The sequence below is a fragment of the Callorhinus ursinus genome, unplaced genomic scaffold, assembly GCF_003265705.2.
Source record: "Callorhinus ursinus isolate GAN/ISIS: 27379988/994484 unplaced genomic scaffold, GSC_fseal_2.0 scaffold47, whole genome shotgun sequence".
In the NCBI taxonomy this organism is placed as follows: domain Eukaryota; kingdom Metazoa; phylum Chordata; class Mammalia; order Carnivora; family Otariidae; genus Callorhinus; species Callorhinus ursinus.
This window is the reverse complement of record NW_027397109.1, coordinates 6,507,574-6,525,236: the sequence shown is the minus strand read 5'-3', so window position 1 is coordinate 6,525,236 and position 17,663 is coordinate 6,507,574. Positions and strand designations below refer to the sequence as shown.

The following is a 17,663-nucleotide window of genomic DNA, read 5'->3' as shown; positions in this document are numbered from 1 at the left end:
GAGCCCCACTCCGCAGAGATGGACAGGTCTGGGGGGCTTGTGACACCTGAAAGACTGCCTCCCAGCCTTGGTCTCTAACTGGGGGGCCTGGACTTCAGGTTCAATGAAATCCTGAATTAGTAGATTATAATAACGATAAACGTCACTTAATGAGCACTTGCAGTTTGCTTGGCACTGACTCAATACTTTATATGTATGTCCTAATTCATCTTTTTTTAAAAAAAAAGATTTATTTTAAAAAGAGAAAAAACAAGTGGAGGGGCAAAGGGGTCATGACCTGAGCTGAAACCAAGAGTCAGATGCCTAACCGACTGAGCCACCCAGGCGTCTCCTGTCCTAATTCATCTTTGTAGGTACTATTATTTGACTTTTTCAGTACATAGGTATTATTATTTTTACTTTTTCAGGAAACCCTGCACTTCTCCCCCTCTGGGCCCCTGTGGGCATTGCCCACCAGAAGGGCAGGGCATAGCCTGTGGCAGGCTTTCACTTTAGTACAGCCTGCGAGGTGAGTTTGGGGCTCAGGAGAGAGCATGACATGTGGACACTCACAACCCTGAGCTGAGAGCCCCCTGTTGAACAAACGGGACCTTCCCTGGCCAGTGTTCAGAGCTGTGTTCACGACATGAGTGTGCTCATTTCCCCAAATGCTAGAGAGCCCTTTCGACAGTTTTACAAACCTTTTAAAGAGTGGGGTACAGGGGTGGGGGGGAAATTTGAACAGATAGTTCGTCAAAGAAGATACACAGATAACCAATCAGCACATGGAAAGATAGAACATCATTAATTGTTAAGGAAACACAAAATAAATCTGCGATAAGATGCCACCATACACCTGTTAGAACAGCTAAAATGAAAAACACTCACAGCACTCAGTGCTGGTGAGGATGTGGAGGAACTGGAACTCCCATGCATTGCTGGTGGGAACATAAAGCGGTAAAACCACTCTAGAGAACAGTTCGGCTGCTTCCTACAAAGGTAAACATATACCTATGGATGAAGCTCAAAAACATTAAGTGGAAAGAACTAGACCCGTGTGTTTTATGATTCCAATTCTATGACAGTCTGGAAAAGGCAAAACTCTGGGGATGGAAAAGAGATCAGCAGTTGCCAGGTTTGGGGATGGGGGAAGGATATTGACCACAATGGGACACGGGAAACTTTTTGAGGCAATGGAGATATTCCTCATCTAGATTGTGGTGGTGGTTACACAGCTATGCACTTGTCCAAAAGCATCAGGTTGTACACCTAAAAGGCCAAATTTTATTGTATATAAAGTACACCTCAATAAATTTGATTTAAAAATAGTTCAACCTGGGGGCACGTCAGTTGGTTGAGTATCTGACTCTTGGTTTTGGCTCAGGTCATGCTCTCGGGGTCATGAGATTGAGCCCTGGGTGGGCTCCACGCTCAGCACAGAGTCTGCTTGGGATTCTCTCTCTCTCTCCCTCTGCCCCTCCCCCTGTTCACATTCTCTCTCTCTCTCTCTCTCTCTCAAATAAATAAATAAATACACTCTTAAAAAAAAAAAAGTGCAACCTGAAGGGCCACTCCTCACCCTACGATCAGCTGTCAGGCCATGCCAGTCCGTAACCACCTCCCCTACAAATGTCCACGACTGAGGAGGTCACAGCGGAGAGCCGGGAAGGGGCATCACGTTCACGGAAGAGCCCCAGCCCTACCTCCTAGGCTGTGGGGAAAAGGTCTGGTTGTCTTGCTTCTCTTAAAGGAACACTGGGCGGGCCCATCTCTGGGGAGGGATTGTGTCGGGACCTTTCAAGGCCAGATTCTAGAAACATCTGGCCTTGGGAAAGGCCCCTTCCAGCCCTGGCCCTGCTGGCCACTGCTCGCTCCTCTGGCGGCTCTGGGCACCCTGGCAGGAGCTCTCTGGGGGCAAGCCAGGCCTGAGTGGGCAGCCCCTCCCCATTCCTCCCTCCCCCCAGGTGGCCTGGGAGCCCGCGGTTGCCGGGCACCAGCTGCCCCCTCCCACCTCATGGCCCAAGTGTCAGGGAATTAGAAACATGTGGCTGAGAGGCCCTGGCAGAGGGGGAGGTGTCGGAGGTGCCTGGCAGCTGTGGCTCAGCCAGACCCAGACCCCGGGACCCTGGGGGCCCGTCAAGCAGAAGCATGAGGTTGGGGTGGAGGAGGGCAGAAGGGAAAGGTCGGGGAACACAGGGACGTTGAAAAGAGCAAATGGAGAATATTTCATAAATAAAGGAAAAGTTGCTGCTGGTGGAGCAGGTCCTCTGCGGTGCTGGGTGGGGCCTAGGCCGGGCTGGCCAGCCTGGCTGCTTTCTGGTGGGGCTGGCCAGAGCCTTTCTCTAGGACACAGTGACCAGGTTTGGGCTGCTGGGATATGGAAAGGGTCGGAGCCGATGAGCCTGCTGGAACGGGCCAGGCGAGGACACTGCATCTGTCCCCTCCCTTCCTGCCCCCAGCACTCACTTCCCTTCACGCTCCAGGCAGCTCCCGGAGCTTAGAAGCAAGGGGAGCTTCTGCCTGGGCATGGAGTGGGGACCACAAAGGAAGGAGAACAGGTTCCGTGTGGGGAAACACAGGAGGAAGGGAAGAGGGGCCGTGCTAGGGCCTGCAGCCAAGTCGGGCCTCCCTAACCGGGCCCAGCCAGGCCAGCCAAGGGCATCTCCATACATGTTCAGAGAGACCTGCCCACTCCTGAAGGTAAGCCGTCTGTTCCTTTGAATGAGCCTTAACGTTGGCTTGATGTTTTAGTCACAGGGGTGCCACCAAGCAGCTCTGCTGGCCTCTCTGGGCCAGAGCTGAAGCCGAGGAATAGCAGTGGTCAGCATTTACGAGCCTCTCTGTGCAGCCCCATGCCATCCCTTCCAGGGGCCATGTCCCCTCCGGTCCCCACAGCACCATTTAGAATGGACCAGGCTTGTCCCTCAGGACAAGGTTAGACACAGGCAAGGGATGGGCCAAGCCAAACAGGGGCTCCAGAGCCCACATTTGCTACCACTCTTACTGACCAGTAGTACCACAGGCCTGGTTCTCCTTCACATGGAGATCAGAAGTGGCTTTCCTGTGGATGCCTTGTGGGGGGTTATAGAAGTGTCTGGTCTGGGGTCCAATCTGGGCCACACTGCAATGAGCACCTGTGTCGCTGCCTCGCTTGGGAAGAGAGCCCAACTCACACCTGGGTTTGTGCATTCATGCGTTGGTTTTGTGTGTCCCCCAGGCTGGGTGGTCACGTAGGGGGACACTGACCCATGGGGATGAGTGACTCTCTCAAGGTCAGAACAGGCCCCAGGCCCCTGAGTGCCACGAAGTCCAGAGTTAATTCCCGCAGAAAAACAGGCACGTAGGGTGGTGCTCTGATTCTTCCAGCCCAACCCCTGCTCTTCCCTGGCCAAATACCACATTCCCATAGCCAGTGTATTACGTTTCTGCAACCATTTAAAAAAAAATTTCGGAATTGGCAATAGTTGTACATTGGTACAAAATTCAAAATGTATCAAAAGGCATATAGTAAAAATCTCCTTTCCCATCCTTGCTTCCAGCTACTCTCCCCTGGAGGCCAACCCTTTTCTTGGACTCATTTTCTTGGGTATCTTTCTAGAGATAATTTCACTTAGTTAAGTAAGTACATTTATAGATTCCTTTGACCACTTGTAACCTGAATGGCTGCCTACCATATACATCACGATTTGTCCCTTCTGTTTTCCATTTATGTTAAATGATGCTCCTAGAATTGCCTCTTTTGTTTTAATGGTTGCATAGTATTTCAGTGTAGGAGAGAGTGTTGCTTTTTGCACAACTCCTGGGAGGTACCAGTGTGGTATTCAGTGTGGCCCTGGAGAGATACACTATAATTTATTTGACCCGTTCCCTACTAATGGGCATTTAGCTCGTGAATTCATCTGCTCCAGCTGCTGTAACAAAATACCACAGACTGGGAGGCTTAAACAACGCTCATCAATTTCCTCTCGGTTCCGGAGCCTGGAAGTCCAAGATCCAGGTGCCGTCAGGGTCGGTGCCTGGGGAGGGCTCTCTTCCTGGCTTGCAGGCGGTCACCTTCTCAATGTCCTCACAAGGCAGAGCGTGAGTGAGCTCTGAGTCCCTTTCTCTCCTTATAAGGACACCAAGACTACTGGCTGAGGCCCTCACCCTAATGATCTCAGTTAACTTTAGTTGCCTCCTTAAAGGTCCCACCTCCAAATACAGTCACACTGGGGATTAAGGCTTTAATATATGAATTTTGGGGGGAATGCAATTCAGTCCATATAGCTTATTTCCGTATTCGGTTATGATCAAATAAAAGACAAAACCAAGGATTAGGCAACTGCACGTTCTGCATCTTGGAACCAGAAAGTCGTGTTGGCCAAGGTGACAAAGCAGGACCTGATTGCTTGGCGCTCCGGTCTGACCTCTGCTCAACATGCTTGCTACCCCCTCTGGGCTGACTGGCCCTCATCCAGCTCTGCGGGGCCACAGAACTATGTAACTGTGTGTGTCTAATTAACAGCCACAGATGGAGGGTGTTTTGGATGTGTCTCTTGTTATTTCTGATGAACAGCTGGTGTCTCCAGAAATGGCCTCTAAGATTATTGGGCCTGGAATTTTACTGGTTGCGGCCGATACAGAAGTATCAATGATTGTGGTAAATGAAACCGTAATCTTGCCCTTATTAGCTGCCTCTTTTCCTAATGAGCTGCTTATGCAAGCCTTCTTTCCCCGCTGCAGATACACATCAACAATTTCCAAACCCTCTCTGAACTGACACACTGTTTTGTCACCTTGCCAATTCCCTTGCTGGGAGGGTAATAAACTTCGACATATGCTCAAGAGCCATTTGTGCTAAGAAATTTTGCTTCAACACAATTACCAACAACCCCGCAACATCATCAGTCATATGACATTTCGCACATGTGCGAGTTTACTGGAGGGCACCTTCCCAGAAGTGTGGGTGATGGGTGGTGGCTTGGCAGCGAGCATCCTTTCACCTGCCCTTTAGTGTTCTTTCAAAGGCTGGAAAGTGAACAGATGCATTTCCTGCTTCCCTTGCAGCTAGAGTGGTGTGCTGGTAAATACTTAACAACCAGCTCTCTAAATAAATAAATAAAATAAAAAGTACACTCTGGCTTGTTGTGGTGCTTGCTGATTTTTGTGGTGTAAATACTCCCAGCGTGGTCAATTTCAATTAAGCTATTCATATGATGCCACTGAATGTAAAGCTGGGATTGCTGGGTACCACTGACTCTTGCTGGTGTGAGCTCGCTGCAGCATATGCCCAGTTCTGCCACTTAGTTGCACGCTACTACGGTTCAAAGCCAAGAGCATCCCCCTGTTGCTTTTGGCTGTTCCTGCTGGCAAGCAGAGTTGTGGTGGTTGTTTTGGGTGCAGCGGCATCCCAGGGTCCACTTAGTCCTTTTGTGGGGTCAAGAGGCAGGTGCGGGGCAGCAGTGATGACCTCCTAACCCCCACCTGGCTGGCAGGGCTGAGGCAGCAGCACCAGGCCGGCTGGTCCCCAGGCATTGTTCTGGGCAGCTCTCCAACAGACTTGGCCCACGCCTGCTCCTCTAGCCCTTTCAATAAAATTGTAAGCCCATAATTTCCTGTCTAAACCCCCTTTTGCTTAAAATTGTTTGAGTGGTTTCTATTTCCTGTAAGTAAACCCTGGATGATATAAAGTGGAATCTGAAACTATTTTTTTTTAAACAGATGTACATATTTCTCAAGCCTATTCCTTCATCTGTTTGTGCAGAAGGATTGTAATGAGTCGTGAGGTCTCGGAGGACAATAATAAAAAATTGGCACGTGTTAAGCTTGGTAAGTCTGGCAACTCCAGAGGGGAGCATCTGAGTGCACTGAGAAGGACCAGACCCACTCCCGGAGTGTGTAAGGCTCTGTCCTCCCACAGCCGCTTCTCCGGGCCCTGCTGAGGCTGTTTGTGCTCATGAGGCAGAGACTGAGCTGCTGGATCTAGGACCAGTTGGGGGAGAGGCTAGACTCTCTTGGCTCCATATAACCAGACACATGAGAATGTGTCATGTAACTGTTCCTCTAACTGCACTTTGAGGCTGAGTTGATTTTGGGGTCTCTCTCTTGATGTATGCTCAAGCAGAATTCATGTTTGGGGAGCCAACTACTCCTGAGGTAATGTGGAGGAAGAGGTAATGTGTAGATGGATGATTCTAGCAGCCTAGTAGAGGCATTCTTTTGGCTAATTAGGAAGTACTACTCCCTTTGTTAAAGGCAAACGCCTCCTGGGAAAGGAGACTGTTATCAGCTCTGGGCACCTTAGTGAGAAGGAATTCCCAGGTTCTATGCAGGCCAATAGCAGACACTGAGCTGAGGACAGTTTCCTGGGGAGCATGGCTCAGCTGGGAGGAGTCTGACAGTGGAAGTGTGGTGAGTAGACTGATCAGTGGCAGCAATGAGAGAGGCCAGTCTGGGTGGGGTGCCACAGATGGGGAGCTAGGCCCCGAACAAAAGTGGCTGAGAACTAGCCAGTTCCGCTAGAACTGGCTTCAGGCTCTGATCCCTCCTAGCCCCTGCACAAACCCCTCACCTCTCTGGGCCTGTCTTTCCTCATTTGTAACGTGGGGATGATAATATCTAGCTCATGAGTTTCTCCTGAGGGTTGACTAAAGTAAGAACTATTGGAGAACAGAGAGTATATAGGTGGTGAACCAAGGGCAGAGGGATGGGGACTGTCTGTGTCTGCCTGGGTTTAGTCAATAAAGTCGGGAGGGGGATATCTATAGAAAACAGGACAATAATGAAATACACCAAGTCGGACTGCTGTTTTTATAGCCTGGTATGATAAAATAATCCTTCCAGGGAAGATATTTTATTGGTTGAATTCTAAAAAATGGCTTGTTAGTGAGTATATATGCTACATATTAGCGTGATTTTATTTATCTTTTCATAAATTTTATATTCTACGTGAAAGTTCATTTGGAGGACTCCTACATATACAGTTGGCCCAGAAATGGGCTTTATAAAGTAAGTCGTAAGAGGGAAAAGGCCATTGTGGGCATGGCTCATGTCTCTAACCCTGGGGTACTATGAATTCCCTCATTAACAGCAGATTTGACAAAACAATGATAGTACAGTGATTGGAAAGATGAAGATATGGAATTTGAGTTACTTTAGTTCTGCCATTCTGGGTGACCACTATTTTATTTGTATTTAAAATTCAAAACAGTATAACATAAGTGCAAACTGCGAGATGAGTGCAAATTTTATTATGTCATACATGAACTATTTTGCTAAATTGGAATAATATCTTTAAAATTCAAACATCTTTTTAAATTATTAATTTAAAACTAATGAACAGGGTTCCACAGGTAAGGAGTTTGGAAATCACCACTCTGTCCTGTTGAACAAAGGGAAAAATCAACAACTCTTCTTGGATTCATAAGAGAGCAGAGGGCATAAGGCAAATCGCTGCCTCCAAGATTGGAGAGACAGAGGTGAATACACGGAGTCACGGCTTCCCGGAGCAGAGACTTGTCACTAGAAACCATAGTGGGAACATGTGCTGGGGTAGGAAAATGTGAACTGTAATTGATGAACAGCTGGAGGCCCAGTGTGGACAAGTCTGAGAATTAAAACCTCCAAGGGCCACAATCACAGAGCGTCCCCCAGACTGTTGACCTGAGATTGACCTCCCGGAGCTTGAGCAGGTTCCCACCGAAAGTATCAGAGTAAAAATCCCTTCATAACTCTGGCAGGGGAGGGGAAAAGGAGACATTTTGAAATATGCCAGAGCACTCTGTTCTCCTTAACAAGGCCTGCCTTCAGGGTAAACTAGTTAACCAGAGCCTATGCTGTTGGGGTATTATCAGAGCCTAACTGCTCTGGGGGGAAGGGAAGTAGTCAACTCTTAAGAAACTAAGGGGGAGAAAAATCCTGAGACACTCTTGTGAGGTTCACCATCCAGAGAGACAGGCTCACTAAAAGATTAAGACCTAATTCTAGGACTATAGAACACTTCCCCTCCCCACACATCTCACCACATTACTAAGGTTTATTTATGGCAGTTCCTTTTACCTGGTACATCATATCCAACTACCAAGAAAAGTGACAAGGCATACCATCAAAGACATTACAAGAGAAGAAGACCACAGACCAACATGTCTCATGAACAGAGATGCACAATTCCTCGATAAACTATTAGGAAATTAAACCCAACAATATATAAAAAGGATTATACAACATGACCAAGTGGGATTTATCCCAAGTAAGCAAGTCTGGTTCAAGACTTGCAAATTAATGTACTCCATCACACCAACAGGCTAAAAAAGGAAAATCACTTGATCATATGAAGAAAAAGCATTCGACAAAACCCAACAACTATTCATGATAAAAACTTAGTAAATTATGAATAGAAGGGAACTTCCTCAACCTGATAAAAAAATATTTACAAAACCTACAGCTAACATCATACTTAATGGTGAGAAACTAGAAGCTTTCCCACTAAGATCAGGAACAAGACAAAGATGTCCCTTCTCTCTACTCCTTTTCAACATCATATTGGAAGTACTAGCTAATGCAATAAGATAAGAAAAGGAAATAAAATTATATAGTTTGGGAAGGAAGAAATAAAACTAAAGAACAAATCAAGAAAATTAAATATTACAGAAAATGTATATTTGCCTAAGTTTTATCTTGTTTAGACGTTTTGGGCTTTTCTGCTGAGATATAATTTACACACCATAAAACTCACCATTTTAAAGTGTACAATTCAGTGGTTTTCAGTATTATTCACAATGTTGTATAGTCATCACTTTACTTAGTTCTAGAACATTCTTAAAAAGATTTTCTTTATTTTGAGAGAGAGAAAGAGTGCGTAAGCAGGGGGAAGAGCAGAGGCAGAGGGAGAGAGAGAATCTCAGACTCCGTGCTGACTGTGGAGCCCAATGTGGGGCTCTGTCTCACGACCCTGAGATCATGACCTGAGCCGAAATCAAGAGTTGGATGCTCAACCAACTGAGCCACCCAGACACCCCTAGAACATTTTCGTTACCTGAAAAATAAACCCCATTTATTAGCAGTCACTCCTCATTCCTCCCCTCCCAAGTCCCTGACAACTACTAATCTGTGTCTCTATGGATTTGCCTATTCTGGGCATTTAATATAGATGGAATAATGTCATATATGACTTTTTGTGTCTGGCTTTTTAACTTAGCATATTTTCAAGATCCATCTATGTTGTAGCATGCAACATTTCCTTCCTTTTTATGGCTGAATAATTTTCCATTTATGGATATGCCATATTTGTTTATCCATTCATTAGTTGATGGATGTTTGAGTTATTCCTACTTTTTGGCTATTATGAGTAATGCTGCTATGAAGATCCATGTACAGGGTTTTGTGGGGACATGTTTTCATTTCTTTGGGGCATATACCTAAGAGTGGAATTGCTGGCTCGTATAATAACTCTATGTTTAACTTTTTGAGGAATCACCAAACTGTTTTCCGAGGTGGCTACATCATTTCCCATTCCCATTAGCAATGTAAGTGTTCCACTTTCTCTATACCTTGCAAACACTTATTATTTACCTTTTACATTTTATTTATTTATTTACTAAAGATTTTATTTTTAGGTAATCTCTATACCCAACATGGGGCTTGAACGTATGATCCCAAGATCAAGAGTCTCACGCTCCACCAACTGAGCCAGCCAGGCACCCCTGCCTTTTTTAAATTAAAATAATTCTAAAAAAAAATTATAGTAATTCTAATGTGGAATCTCATTATGGTTTTGATTGCATTTCCCTAATAATTAATCATGTCAAGAATCATTTTGTACATGTTTTTGTACAAATACTCATTATCCATTTGTATGTCTCCTTTGGAGAAATGTCTATCCAAATTCTTTGCCATTTTAAAATCAGATTATTGGTCTGATTACTGACTTTTTAGAATTCTTTATGTATTCCAGAAACAAGCCCCTTATCAGGCATATAATTTGCAAATATTTTTCCCTTTCTTTGGGTTGTCTTTTCCACTTTCTTGACGGTGTGCTTTAAAACACAAAAATATTTAATTTTAATGATGTCCAATTGATTTATTTTTTTTATTTTGTTGCTTGTGGTATCATATCTAAGAAACTCTTGCCTATTACAAGATCAAGATTTATGTCTATGTTTGCTTCCAAGAGTATTTTAGCTTTAGTTCTCACGTTTGGGTTTTAGATCCATTTTGAGCTAATTTTTTTATTTGGTGTGAGTTAAGGGTCCAATTTCATTTCTTTGCTGGTGCATATACAGTTGTCCCAAAATTATTTTTTGAAGACTTTTCCTTCCCTCATCGATCTGTGTTGGCTCCCTTGGTGAAAAAGACACTGACCCTAGATGTAGCTCTTTGATGCTTTATTTCTGTTGGTCCCCCTCTTCTTATTTTGAAAAATGCAAGTTGCAGACGTTAACTCTTCACTCTTGTTTCAGTTAAAAATTCTTCCTAAACGGGTCAACAGGTGGCCCCATTCACAACCCGGTAGTTGGTTGGGCTGTTGGCTTGGTGCCTTAGTTCTCCTCCACATGCCCTCTGCAGCAGGCGGGCTCAGCCTTCCTCATAAGGAGTTCCAAAGGAATGAGAGTGGAAGCAGCAAGGTCCTTTAAGTTCTTGCTTGGAGTCACATTGCTTCACTTGTGCCACGGTCTACTACTCAAAGCAAGTTTACAAGTTGGCATCTATTAGAAGGGTGTGGAAATAGACTGTGCCTTTTGATAGAAGCTGCAAAGAACCTTCAAAGAATCTGTAACCATTTTTAATTCACAACAATCTCTAACCATACCAGTGTGTATCTTCTAAGAACAAGGAAATTGTGGATTACATATGGATTACACATGGGTGTAGAGTAAGGCTTTTCAGAGAAGGAACATTTGATCGAGGCCCGAATGAAGGGAATACAGCATGGGGAAGAGTATTTAAAGCAGGAGGAAGAGCATGTGCAAATGTCCTGTGGCAGGAAAGCGTTTGGTGTGAAAAGTGGGTCTGTTGTGAACATCAAATGGGATAAAATATGTAAGCATGTTTTATTATGGGATGAGAGAGATGTTCGATTGCCTATCACTGCAATTCTCTCAAGATGTTTCCAGAGGGTGAATGAAGACAGAAAAAAAAATGCCTTCAGTAATAACATCCAGCTAGATCAGGGCCAGGGACAAGCAACAGGAATGCCACATTCGGGGGGCGGGGGGGCGGTGTGCCTGGGTGGCTCAGTCAGTTAAGCGTCTGCCTTTGGCTCAGGTCATGATCCTGGGGTCCTGGGATTGAGTCCCAGGGAGCCTGCTTCTCCCTCTGCCCCTCCCCCTCCTTGTGCTTGCTCTCTATTTCTCTCTCTCTCTGGTAAATAAATAAATAAAATCTTAAAGAAAAAAAAAAAGGAATGTCACATTTCCCTTAGTGTCCAACTCCTGCTCCCCAAAGCGGGCTCTGCTTTGGGAACCTGGACCAGTCCATTCAGGTGGGCTGAGCACCGGCTTTGGATCCCCTTTCTTCCTGGCGGCTCAGCCCCAGCTAGGTGGACCTCTCACGTGCCATAGCCAGCTGGCTCCCCAGGCTCCCCTGCCTTTCAGGGTCCCTGATTCCAGTGACTTCAAAGGGACAAGAGGGCTCAAAGGTCTTAGCATTTAGGGGTATAGGGCTTTCCCTGGGGCCGCCCTAGGTCCTGGGGCCTGTCATATTCTCAGCGGGGGGTGGGGCACTTATAGACCCACACTAGCCTCCAGGTGACCTCGGGTGGAGGCAAGTCCTGCTCACTCTTGCTTTTGGAGCCTTTCAGTATATTAAAAAAAGTTGGGGCGCCTGTGTGGCTCAGTTGTTGAGCATCTGCCTTCGGCTCAGGTCATGGTCCCGGGGTCCTGGGATCGAGCCCCGCATCCAGCTCCCTGCTCTGCGGGAGGTCTGCTTCTCCCTCTCCTGCTCCCCCTGCTTGTGTTCCCTCTCTCGCTGTCTCTCTCTCCATCAAATAGATAAATAAAATCTTAAAAAAAAAAAGAAGGAAGGAAGGAGGGAGAGAGGGAGGGAGGAAGGGAGGGAGGAAAAAGAAAGAGCGTTCAGACAAAATAAGATGTGCAAGCATTGCTCATAGTCTCAGTGTATGAACAAACTGATAGGGCTTTAACCCACACAAATACAGTGGAAATCATTCGTAGTAGTCACAACATAGTCACGGACTTACCGAAAACCTTATTTCATAGCGTGGCCCAAGGTTATAGGAACCTGGGGAGCAGTAGCTTCTTTGCATCCCCTGTGTGACTCTAGGTCCAACTTCATTTGGAGAGAAGGTAGCCCTGGATGCCTCCAGAGCATGGTCAGCCGAGGGGAGGGGAGCCGGGCCTCGGAAGCGGGGAGCTCTGCTCACACGCAAGTTGGGGAGCCCGTCCAGCAGGAGGGCAGCTCGGGAGCCCAGGAGTTCAGGAGGGAGCTACACCACCTCACTGTGCTCTCTTTCTAGCTGCCCTTATCCTGTCTGAGAGTTAGAGGTCTCTCTCTGTGTCTCTCTGTCTTTCTCTTCTTTGTGTGTCTTTCTTTTCTCTGTCTCTGTTTCTCTCTCTCTCTCTCTCATTCCATCTCTCATTCCAGCTGCTGACGCGGGGCCTTCCCGCCCCCACCGCCAGGCCTCCTAACAGTAGAGCTGCCTTTGGACGTCCCACCGTTGGAAATCAGCAGAAGGTTGCTGGCAGGGTAAGGACTTTCTTCTCTCCGGGGCTGGCCTTCTCCCAGCTGGAGGGCCCCGCCGGCCCTGCCCCCAGGACCCCCTGCCGTGTGTGGTTTGTGGCCTGGGCTGCGGCCAGGGCCCCGGTGTCTGGTGTCTCAGTGGGGCCCTGCGCGGCTGGAGCGGACCAAGGATGTGGTGGACCGTGGGGGTGTTTCTTGCAGGGCCGCCCACACTCCAGTGTGGGGAAGAATGCTCTGGAGAGACGTCTCCTCTCTTGGTCTCCTTCTGACCTTCTTTCCTCTCAGTCAGTTTTCCCCAGATGCCGGGAAATATGGATGTGTGTGGACATCACAGGGTTGGTCCTCCTTCTAGGCCGGGCCCGGCCCCTCCGGTGCTGGGGGGCACGAGAGTGTCGTTGTCCCAGCCGGCCGAGGGCGACGGCGTGCCTCTGAGGCCCGGTGCGGCCTGGATCAGCCACACAAATGTGGTGTTTCAATATTTATTTTTAGTGGCCACTGGTTAAAACGAGCCTTCCCTTTGATGGGGGCAACCCTGAAATGTAAAAATAAATGAGATCATTGCCTTGTCAGGAAGCCCCACCGGCCGCCGCTGGGTGGACCCTGAGCCCAGTCCCCAAATGTCCAGGACAACCAGCAAGTCTCATGATTTGAGGGCTCTTCAGGGAGGCAGGCTGGTGATGACCATGGCCCCTCACTGGGAAGACCGCGGTCCTTCTCTCCCCAGCCTCCTGGCCCGTGCCCAGGACCCTGCCTCACCCTGGGCCCTTCAGTGGCTGGCAGGCTGTCGACCAGGGCTGGGGGCTTGGGTCTCGTGTGGGCACTCACGAACCTCTCTGGCCTCAGCTCAGGTCAGGAGGTCCTACCTGCTCTGGGAGACACACGGGAGTCTGTTGGCTTAAACGTTCTGGAAATTCATCTGTGTGACCCAATAGCCCCGGCTCTCGGGGTTACTGCTGCTGGAGTCCTTCCGCTTGTTCCAACCAAAGCTGGTGTTGAAGGTCAAGGACAATGATAGCTCTTCTTGTGCTAAAGCATTGGAGGGTGCAGGTGAGGCTGAGTTCACGCTTGGGTTTGGATTTGAGAGTGTTGCGTGGTCCTGTCCTTGTCCCACAGTAGAAGGGGCAGCTGGCCCTTGGGGGGCACTGCCCCAAAGCCCCCAGCCAAGCCCTCTCCTAACTTGCTTGTCAGGGGCCTGGCATCCCTACTGGAGAAGGGCTTTTCTTGGTTCAAGGTGTTTCTCCAAGGGAGTCTGGGTGCAGCCGGTCCGCCTTGGGTAGGGTGACGCCCGGAGCTCAGGGACCACCTAATCTTTACTGGTGTTCTGGTTTTCAGCTGTGAAAACTGGCTCAGAGGCACCAAGTCCCTTTTCCCAGGTCAGAGTTCATACAGGAATGTGGGTTCAAACCCAAAGCTGTCTCTGCATTTTTGACCCTTTTCCGGACTACCTCCTCATCGGCTTATCGTCCCTTTGTCCCTTATTGGCTCTTGACACCTCAGGTGGGATTGATTATTTTATCACAGTGTTTCTTAAACCCAAATAATGTAGGACCCTTCCCCCCACCCCCACCTTTTGGAGGAAAAAAATTATCTTCGTTCCCTAGTACTGATCTAAATTATTTTCATTTTAACGTTACTTAAATACATAAAAAACATGAAAACAGGCATAACCCTCTTATGTTTGTAGCTGTTATGGACCCAGTTCCCCAAGACCATTCAAAAATTACAGACAAAACGAAGAGAAGAAAGAGATTCCGATGAATGCCATCAACCTCATGAGGTAGTGTGACACCATTCTGCAGAAGCGAGTCCCCGCTTGCTGACAGGGTGACTGCTTTGGAGCCCACCGGGCCTGCAGCGTCTCCCCCCGGTGCCTGTACTTGAGCTGGGAAGCCCATTGGAGCACGTCACGTGGTGGTGTCACTTGGTCCTCTGCATGTTAATGACAGGAGCTTACTCACCCACCCGGACCTGGTCCACAGGACAACACCATGGGGATGAAGTTAGGGTCTGCGCCCTGGTCGCTGAGCAAAGCCCCAGAGACACGTGGTGCTTGCCAGGGAGGTACCGGGGCAGGACCAGAGCAAGGGACCTCAGTGCCCAGTGTGGACGGGGGCGCGTCCCGGGCTTGGGGCAGAGTGGAGGCAGGGACATCTTTTGGCCAGAGTGAAGGTGGCAGGAAAATCTCAAGACTTCCAACCAGTAGGTGCATGTGGGGGAAATCAGAATGATCTTTTTGTCCTTTATCCCAGGGAAGAGCTCTTCTAGAACCCTCCTAGGCAGGTCCCTCTGTGGCTGCTGCCTGGCCTGGGCCCCTGGAATGGGCCACGTGGGCCACTGGCCCTGCTGCTGTCCTGTTGGACCCTCACTGCCCCTGACCAGTCCCTTTGTGTCTCTGAGAATGAAGGGTCAGCACAGCATAGAGCCAGGCCCCAAAATAGGACTGCCAGACAGGGTAAGGAATCCAGGTCCCTGACCTGAGAATGACTGGCCGGTCAGGAGTGGCCGGCTCATGGGTCTGAACCCCACACCGAGGGACAGAGTTTGTTCTATCTCTGCTTTTGCTTACCCTCTTCAGCCCCCTCTCAGACTGAATGGGGCTGGCAACAAGTGTGAGACCCTTGTCTCTTGGGCCTTCTGTTTAGAGCCTCTCCATGTACTAGCTGATGGCCCTTGGGCTTATCAATCGATCTTTCTGTGCAGCAGTTCCCTAATCTGTGAAATGGGTCCATGTGTGAATTCCATGAGGTGATAGGGATCTTCTGCATTAGATTCTAGCTCACTTACATATACCTGTGAGATGCGTGTGTGTGTGCAATTGTACATATGTGTATAGACAGAGATATTACTTTATAAGCAAACCAAAAACAACAGCAACAAAAATAACCACGAGCTCTCTCCAGGGGCCTGGGGCACCAGGATTTGCCTCACTAGAAGACCCGGAGCTGCATTTCCGCGGGAGAAAGGAGCTGGAGCAAAATGGTAGACATGGACAATAGCAACACAGCAACACAACACTTTCATTATGTCTGTTCCTGGTTTCATTGGGGAGCAGGAGCAGAAAAGCAACTCAACTTCAGCTGACCTTGGTCGGGTCACAGTGCACCTTTGAGCAGGGAGTCCTGCTCACTGGTGGCCCTCACTTTTCTTGGCTTCCATTGCTCACTGTGGGCACCCAATGGAAGCCCTTTGCAAGGATTGCAAACAAGCCAAAGCTACACGGTGGCCCTGGATCTCTTTTGGAGGTAGATGACGTGTAAATTATTACTTAAGGAGATGCAAAATATTATATTAAGGGTTTTCATGCCCAGAACCGTCCTGGGGAGCGCAGTGAGAGGCAGAGTAGAGTATTCCATGTCTCTGGAAACTGCCGTTTTAGATCTCTGCTTTATCAGAGCTGCCAGAGCTTTTACTTTCCCGGGAAAGAGCCTACTTTCAGACCCCCTGAACTGGATGGGGACAGAGCATTGACTTTGCCCAACCATGAGGACCGAGGGGCTGTCCTTCCATGGGGTTGCTAAGCGGGCAGGATATACATTTCTAGCTCCCCTCATAATGGGAGGCCTGCCTGGGATAAGGCCGAGATGGAGAGATGAAGAGGGAGACCCTGGATCAAGCCATGCCTGAAGCCATCTACTCAGATAGGTGTTATATGAACCTCCCTTCCCACCAGTAACCCCGTCCCTGCCCCCTCATCTTTTCCTTTAGAAGGTGATTTTTAGCCAAAAGCATCTTGGCCACCACTGTTATGGAGTAAGTAGTATGTGGACCTGCTCATCCAACCACTCATAGGCGACCATTGTGCCAGGCCCTGAAATAGGTGTCAGCGACACAAGGACAAATCATATCCTCAGCACCTTGGTCGGCCGAGGGGGCAGATGTGAGATGAATCCACACTGCCTCGTGTTGAGTATTAGTGGAGGGGAGGAGGGGAGAGAGGACCCGAATCCGAGAGGGCTTCCCTGAGGAGGCGACATGTACCTCAAACTGGAGGGAGAGATGGGGTTTTGCTAGAGAGAGAAGAAGACTGGTGGGCACAGAGCAAGCAGCTGACCAAGTACAGAGTGTGTGAAGAAACCACAGGCCAGGGGCTGGCAGCCGGCGTTCCCTGAGCCGGGAAGGGAGGGGAGACAGCTCTAGCCTCTGCCCGGCTCCTGCGGGGGCCCCGGGGCCAGCCCTCCGACTCCGTCCCTGCCTGCAGCGTTGTCAGGAAGAGACTGAGGGAAGCCTGGGGAGACACACACGGCTGGGAGAGGGAGGGATGTGGCCACTTTCTTTCCAGCTCCTCACAGTAAAGAAATGACTTCCCTCCTGCACAAGTTGGACTTCCTCTGCAGCTGGAAAGAAGATATTAATGCTGTGTCTGACGATGTGTCGCCTGGCGGGACAGGGCCCCAGCAGCCAGGTGAGCTCACGGCTGACCTGCTGCCCTCCTTCGCGCCGCGACTGTCCCCCTGGCCCGGGTGCCCCCACGTCCAGGCCGAGAGAAACTTGGCTCCACTGTGACTCTCTAAATAAGTGGTTTTTATTTCATGTTCACCAGGGAGGTTACAAAATATAATTGGGGTTGCTGCTCCACATATTATTTCTGCAATGTTCCCCCATCTCCCTTCCCAAAAGCCACTCACAAAGGGGTCTTTGTTCTCTGTAAGTTCAAAGTCAGCTTCTCCAACGGGAAACGGATTGGCGATTACAAGGAGGAGACTGAGTTTTACTGGCTGTCCGACCAGAAATATGGGACGCATCAGGGTTCCGGCAGGAGCCAGGGCGAGTGCGGTTTGCAGGCCACAGAAGCCAGTGTGAATGGATTTCCAGTGTGAGCCGAAGGCGGGCCTTGGGGGGGCAGCCCACATCGGCTCTCTCCCGGGGGGCCACGGTCCACACTCGGCCTCCACTGCCTGGCTTGCTCCACCCATAGCGTGGGGTCCTCATACCCTGGACTAGAAGTAATCAGAGGGTTTCGTTCAGTTCCTGGGCCCTCCGGGGCTTTTCAGAGGGTCTCATCACAGGGT

At 48.8% G+C, this 17,663-nt stretch overlaps 1 long non-coding RNA gene across 1 annotated transcript in view; it reads left to right on the top strand.

The window, feature by feature from the left end:
* LOC112840054 (uncharacterized) overlaps positions 1-17,608 on the top strand; it is a 22,322-nt gene extending 4,714 nt beyond the window's left edge. Inside the window, exons 2-5 of the long non-coding RNA XR_003212373.2 lie at positions 12,559-12,660; positions 13,498-13,701; positions 14,339-14,431; positions 15,555-17,608. This is a non-coding gene — a long non-coding RNA (uncharacterized lncRNA). The remainder of the gene's footprint in view (positions 1-12,558; positions 12,661-13,497; positions 13,702-14,338; positions 14,432-15,554) is intronic.
* The last annotated feature ends 55 nt before the right edge of the window (positions 17,609-17,663 follow it).